This window comes from Lepidochelys olivacea, assembly GCF_965140295.1.
Source record: "Lepidochelys olivacea isolate rLepOli2 genome assembly, chromosome: 1".
NCBI lineage: Eukaryota > Metazoa > Chordata > Testudines > Cheloniidae > Lepidochelys > Lepidochelys olivacea.
The window spans coordinates 277,489,956-277,496,868 of NC_140411.1; positions in this window are offsets into that span (position 1 = coordinate 277,489,956).

Below are 6,913 nucleotides of genomic sequence, written 5' to 3' on the forward strand. Positions count from 1 at the left end.
AGAATCTCCAGTTCACAGTTTTCATAGAACTTGACTGTCTTGTATTATGGACCCTGATGTGTTTATTGGGATCACAACAGTTTGCTAAGTATGATACATCAGCTGCAAATGCTCTAGGTTTCTGTAACCTCTGTATTTGCCTTTGCAGTGCATTGGGTGCCATAGTTTCTGTGCCACATGACTGATACTGTCCGTTAATGAAAGATGGACTCGATTCTGTCAACTCTGTATTTGACATCTTGTAGTTTCTTTCTAATGGTGGTTAATTCCCTTATTCTATGTAATCCTTGTGCACGAAGCAGGTGAACACCTTCTTTACTTGATTCTTGGCAAATAATGCAGAGACAGTAGGAAATTGGTGTGGATCTCTTGAGATTTACTTTCGGTTCCATGACACACTTGTAACTGTAAACCAATTATAGCATCGCAAGCTGCCACCTTATCCAACTACTGTTGCTCTCTCTATTTGTAAAAAAAAATACTATCATGACCACTTCTATGTTAAGTCTACTCAAACTATAACATATTATGTACTATAAAACAAATACTAAGCATGCAAGAAAATGATTTGACATATTGCAGCAAAAATAACTATTATGATTAACTTATTTTGAATATTACAATATATGGATGACTAAACAAAATACAAAGTTGAATATTAGGGTACAGTACATGTTAATGCCATAATGTGGGACTTCTTATTTCTGTTTTAAATGGACTGAAAAGAAATTATGCTAAACAGTTGGATTTTCTTGACAAGTTCATGCACATGCTGTTGGTATATCAAATATTTCTGGTGAATTTTGGCAGCCATATTTATTCGCAAGTTTGATCATCTAAATGTCAAAACTCAGGTTGTATTTCTGAAGTCAGAAGTTTCAAACTATGTTGTGACCAAAATTAACAAAAAATGCCTCTAGGCCCTTCATAAAAGATTGATTCTGTCTATATATTTCATTGAACCTCCACAAAAAAATACAGATATATTCAACTCCAGGAGTCTGCAATTGCAAATGCGGGCAAACCTGGCTGTGTCCCACCATTTGAATAGAGCGGTGACTGGCAGCCAAGATGATCCCAGACAAGGGTGTGCACCGGAGGGGCAAGCAGGGGCAGAACCCCCACAAAGAATTGGCATGGGCATAGAACTCCTCTGGCCCTGGGGCTGGAGTGGGGGCATAGAACTCTTCCGTCCCCTGGGCCAGGGTAGGGAGAGTGAACTCCTCCAGCCCTGAGGTGGGGAGACCAAGCTTCTCAGATCCTGCGACCATGGTGGGAGATGACAGTTCCTCCAGCACTGGGGCCACAGAAGGTGCACAGAACATACCCCTCCAAAAGCGGTGAAATTTAAATTCCTCCACATGTTTCTGACCCCAGAGCAGTAGAGGCTACATAGGTAAGCAGACAGGTTGGTTCTGATGTGAAACAATGCAATGTGGGATAGATGTTGGAGGACTATCAAATCACTGTGAAATAAGATGCATCCACATGAACCTTACTCTGCATAAACTCATTCCGCAACTGATTTAATCCACTTTCAAAGCGGATTATCCAATTCACAATAACTGGCCAGTTAATTCTCAAGAATTAAGAGCTTTTGATATGGCCTTAATCATTAAATGTCACATGTGGATGCAGGTCATTTTAATTTGAAAAATACAAAAGTTATTGTGAGGGGGAAAAATTGTAAACAAACCTTAAGTTGCTTGAACCACATGCAAACAAAACACAACATTGAGAGTGTAATTTTTCATGTCCACTTCGTATGGAACTCCCTAGTCATTTAGAGGAGCTATTTGGGGCGGGGGAGGGGGAAAACAGTTATTTCAACAGTAGTCCTGTTACAGAAAATACAACATGGATGTAAGTAAAGTGCCCAGTAAACCATTTTATGGATGCATAGTGTCCCTTTGTCATTATTTGTCAGTGCTATTCATGCCCATCCAATATTTGTTGGGATTAATTCAGTGTTGCAGCTAATTCAGCATAAAAAAGGATGCTGGGTTTTGATTATTTTATAGTTTTGCAACAGCCCTATGATGTACATGTTATTATACCAGTTTGAAACTAACTGAAGTTTCCAGATCACAGGCCCTGGTTCTAATGGGGGACTTCAATCACCCTGACATCTGCTGGGAGAGCAATACAGAAATGCACAGACAATCCAGGAAGCTTTTGGAGAGTGTTGGGGACAACTTCCTGATACAAGTACTGGAGGAACTAAATAGGGGCTGTGATCCTCTTGACCTGCTGTTTACAAACAGGGAAGAATTGGTAGGAAGAAGTGGGTGGCAACCTAGGCACCAGTGACCATGAGATGGTTGAGTTCAGGATCCTAACAAAAGAAAGAAAGGAGAGTAGCAAAATATGGACTCTGGATCTCAGAAAAGCAGACTTTGACTCCCTTAGGGCAGGATGGGCAGGATCCCCTGGGAGGCTAATATGAGGGGAAAGGAGTCCAGGAAAGCTGGCTGTATTTTAAAGAAGCCTTATTTAGGGCACAGGAATAAACCATCCTGATGTGCAGAAAGAATAGCAAATATGGCAGGCGACCAGCTAGGCTTAACAGAGAAATCTTCGGTGAGCTTCAACTCAAAAAGGAAGCTTACAAGAAGTGGAAATTTGGACAGATGACTAGGGAGGAGTATAAAGATATTGCTAGAGCATGCAGGGGTGTAACCAGGAATGCCAAGGCACAATTGGAGTTGCAGCTAGCAAGGGAAGTGAAGGGTAACAAGAAGGGTCTCTTAGGTATGTTAGCAACAAGAAGGTGGTCAGGGAAAGTGTGGGACCCTTACTCAATGTGGGGGGCAACATAGTGACAGATGATGTGGAAAAAGCTGAAGTACTCGATGCTTTTTTTGCCTCGGTCTTCTCAGACAAGGTCAGCTCCGAGGCTGCTGCACTGGGCAACACAGTATGTGGATCAGGTGAGCAGCCCTTAGTGGTGAAAGAACAGGTTACGGACTATTTTGAAAATCTGGACATGCATAAATCCATGGGTCCAGATCTAATGCATCCAAGGAGTTGGCTGATGTGATTGCAGAGCCATTGGCCATTATCTTTGAAAACTCATGGCGATTGGGGGAGATCCCAGATGATTGGAAAAAGGTAAATATAGTGCCCATATTTTAAAAAGGGAAGAAAGAAAACCTGGAGAACTACAGACCAGTCAGCCTCACTTCAGTCCCTGGAAAAATCATGGAGCAAGTTCTCAAGGAATCTATTTTGAAGCACTTGGAGGAGAGGAAGGTGATCAGGAATAGTCAACATGGATTCACCAAAGGCAAGTCATGCCTGACCAACTTGATTGCCTTCTATGATAAGACAACTGGCTCTGTGGATATGGGGAAAGTGGTGGATGTGATATATCTTGACTTTAGCAAAGCTTTTGATATGGTCTCCCACAGTATTCTTGCCCGCAAGTTAAAGAAGTATGGATTAGATGAATGGACTATAAGGTGGATAGAAAGCTGGCTAGATGGTCGGGTTCAACGGGTAGTGATCCATGGCTCAATGTCTAGTTGGCAGACGGTATCAAGCAGAGTGCCCCACGGGTCAGTCCTGGGGCCGGTTTTGTTCAACATATTTATTAATGATTTGGATATTGAATGACTTGCACCCTCAGTAAGTTCTCAGATGACCCTAAGCTGGGTGGGGAGAGGTAGATATGCTGGAGGGTAGGGATAGTGTCAAATTGAAGGATTGGGCCAAAAGAAATCTGATGAGGTTCAACAAGAACAAGTGCAGAGTCCTGCACTTAGGGAGGAAGAATCCCATGCACCGCTACAGGCTGGGAACCAACTGGCAAAGCAGCAGTTCTGAAAAAAAGGACTTGGGGTTTACAATGGATGAGAAGCTGGATATGAGTCAACAGTATGACCTTGTTGCCAATAAGACCAATGGCATTTTGGCCTTTATTAGTAGGAGCATTGTCAGCAGACAGAGGGAAGTGATTATTTCCCTCTATTTGGCACTGGTGAGGCTACACCTGGAGTATTGTGTCCAGTTGTCACCCCCCCACTACAGAAAGGATGTGGACAAATTGGAGAGAGTCCAAAGGAGGGCAACAAAAATGATTAGGGGGGTGGGGCACATGACTTACGAGGAGATGCTGAGGGAACTGGGGTTATTTAGTCCGCAGAAGAGAAGAGTAAGGGAAGATTTCATAGCAGCTTTCAACTACCTGAAGAGGGGTTCCCAAGAGGATGAAGCTCAGCTGTTCTCAGTGGTGGCAGATGACAGAACAAGAAGCAACGGTCTCAAGTTGCAGTGGGGGAGGTCTAAGTTGAATATTAGGAAACGCTATTTCACTAAGGGGGTGGTGAAGCACTGGAATGGGTTACCTAGGGAGGTGGTGGAATCTCCATCCTGAGAGATTTTTAAGGCCTGTCTTGACAAAGCCCTGGCTGGGATGATTTAGTTGGTGTTGGTCTTGCTTTGAGCAGGGTGTTGGACTAGATGACCTCCTGAGGTCTCTTCCCTAATATTCTGTGATTCTATGATTCTGTGATTGACAGACCGGAGGACAGAGAGTTAAAAGGCTTGACTGAGGACACTTAGCAAAGTGATAAATCGAGTAATAGAACCAAAGAGATAAACATATTTAAAAAATGGGGGTCTAAGGAAGGACCAGAAGTGAAAATTCACAAGCTGCATTAAAGGTTAGACATCAAGAGGACAGTAAACATTTGAGGAGGTTCATATCCCCCTTATTCCTTAAAATGGATGTGCCCATGGATAAAACACAGAGATCTTGGTCATCTGTCTTCTTCCTGAGCCACTAAACCACACCATAAATCCACAAATGTCGTATCAAATTACAGCCTCATGGTCTTGGGAGAAAACTGTTTCCTTTTGGATTTGACCAGTCAACATGCACTCCAATACACTTCAAAAGTATTGTCTTTGTCATTGCTTGCCCCGAGTTTATGGTGGATAGCAGGACTTAACAGTGACTGCTTCTCAAGCCAAACAACACCTTATACCCAGTGATGAGCTGCCAAAATCTTAACAACCGGTTCCCTATAAAAAGTTCTGATTTAAGGGTTGTGCCCCAGTATGTATTTTTTGTACCAACAGGGTTACCATATGTCCGTATTTTTCCGGGAGGAATTTTTAACATTTAAAAATTCCTCCCGGACGGTGATTTAAAAACCAAAAAGCCTGACCTGTCCTGGAAAATATGGATGTATGTTAACCCTGCCTAAAGTTTTTTTTTAAAAAGATGGGCCTGAACTAGAAATAAGCTCCGTTTCCCATGTGGGGGTCCACGCCACTCCCTGGGGGTGTGCTAGGGTGACCAGATGTCCCGATTTTATAGGGACAGTCCCGATTTTGGGGTCTTTTTCTTATATAGGCTCCTATTACCCCCATCCCCGTCCTGATTTTTCACACTTGCTGTCTGGTCACCCTAGGTGTGCACATGTGTGGGTCCCAGCTGCTCCATGCCCCCCTCATTGAAGCAGGTGTGCAGGGTTACTGCCCTGGGAACTGCAGGGCACCAGTGGACGTGGGGCCAGCTGCAGACAGTGGCATGGGGCAGGGCTAGCAGGAGGCAGGGGGTGCAGGGCTGGCTACGGGCAGGGCAGGGGGTGCGGGGGTGGCTGGAGACAGGGGCTGACTGTGGGCAGGGTGGTGATTGCTCACGGTGAGAGTGGCTCGGAGCAGCCCGAGCAGCAGGACGCAGCCCAGGCCCAGCAGAACAGCCGGGGACCCACCAGGCAGCAGCGGGAGCCTCAGGGCCAGGGTCAGGGCAGCAGCAGCAGCACCAGGGCTCGTGACCAGGGCCGGGCAGCAGCCCACGTAGGTCCCGCAGTGCAGTGCCCCTGGTGGCCAGAGGAGTAATTACATCACTTCCCGGCCGGAGCCCATCAAAGCTTCAGCGCCCCCTGCAGGGAAGCAGGTTAACAAATGGTTCTAAAACTACTTTAAAATTTAACAACTGGTTCGCGCGAACCGGCTCCAGCTCACCACTGCTTATTCCACAGAAGGTCCCATGTTGGATCGAGAAAGGCAATTCCTGTTCCAGGCAGTCTCTAACTATAAGTAAACAAAGGGTAAATCTAGAATCCATTTCATACTATTCAATTATTATTCTGCATAGTGGAGGCTGCTGATTGTCTTTGTGGTGAGTGATGATGACGTACAGGATTTGTTGCAGGGTCTCTGAGTTTAGTGCTTGCTTCAGACCTGAGGTTGAGATGCATCCTCAAGGTCCTCAGTAGGATTGATTTATAGCCTTTGAGACTTCTGCTTGAAGCACAGAGGTTACCTCAAAGAACAGGGGCAGATAGAAACTGGGAGTGAAATCATGGCTCAACCGAAGTCAAAGGGAGTTTTGTCATTGACTTGAGTGGTGTCCTAGATGTTCAATATGATCTAATGCCAATATACGGTGGCATACTAGAATTTATGTTGGATCCACCCCATTACCACTATTAAGCCAAACCACGACACAACTGTAGGTATTAAGTTCCATTGCTGGCAAGAACTGAACAAATACAATATTCAAAAGCAAGTAAAACATTAAAATGTTCAGCCTGGCTCCACATACACACATAATTTTCCTTGAAGAGCTGTGCCACAAGCTTTTAAATGAAGAATCTTGTTGCTATTTATTTATCTTTTTGACAAGGAATTGTTTCCCAGACTTACAGTATATGTGCAATCAGACCTTTTTTATGCTTAAATTGTGTACTGCACTGTTGTTTGATTTCTATATATTTTGCCTAAAAGGTAATGAAAATGATTGACATTAATTTAGTTTTAATTGGGCCAAAGTTAATTAAGCACTTTGCAATGGGAAATGTTAGATTTTAATTTAGTGATTTAATTTTGTAAAATCTCTTGGAAATATACTATCCTGATGGGAAATCTATAAAGCCTTCTGGTGTAAAAGAATGCAAGGAAG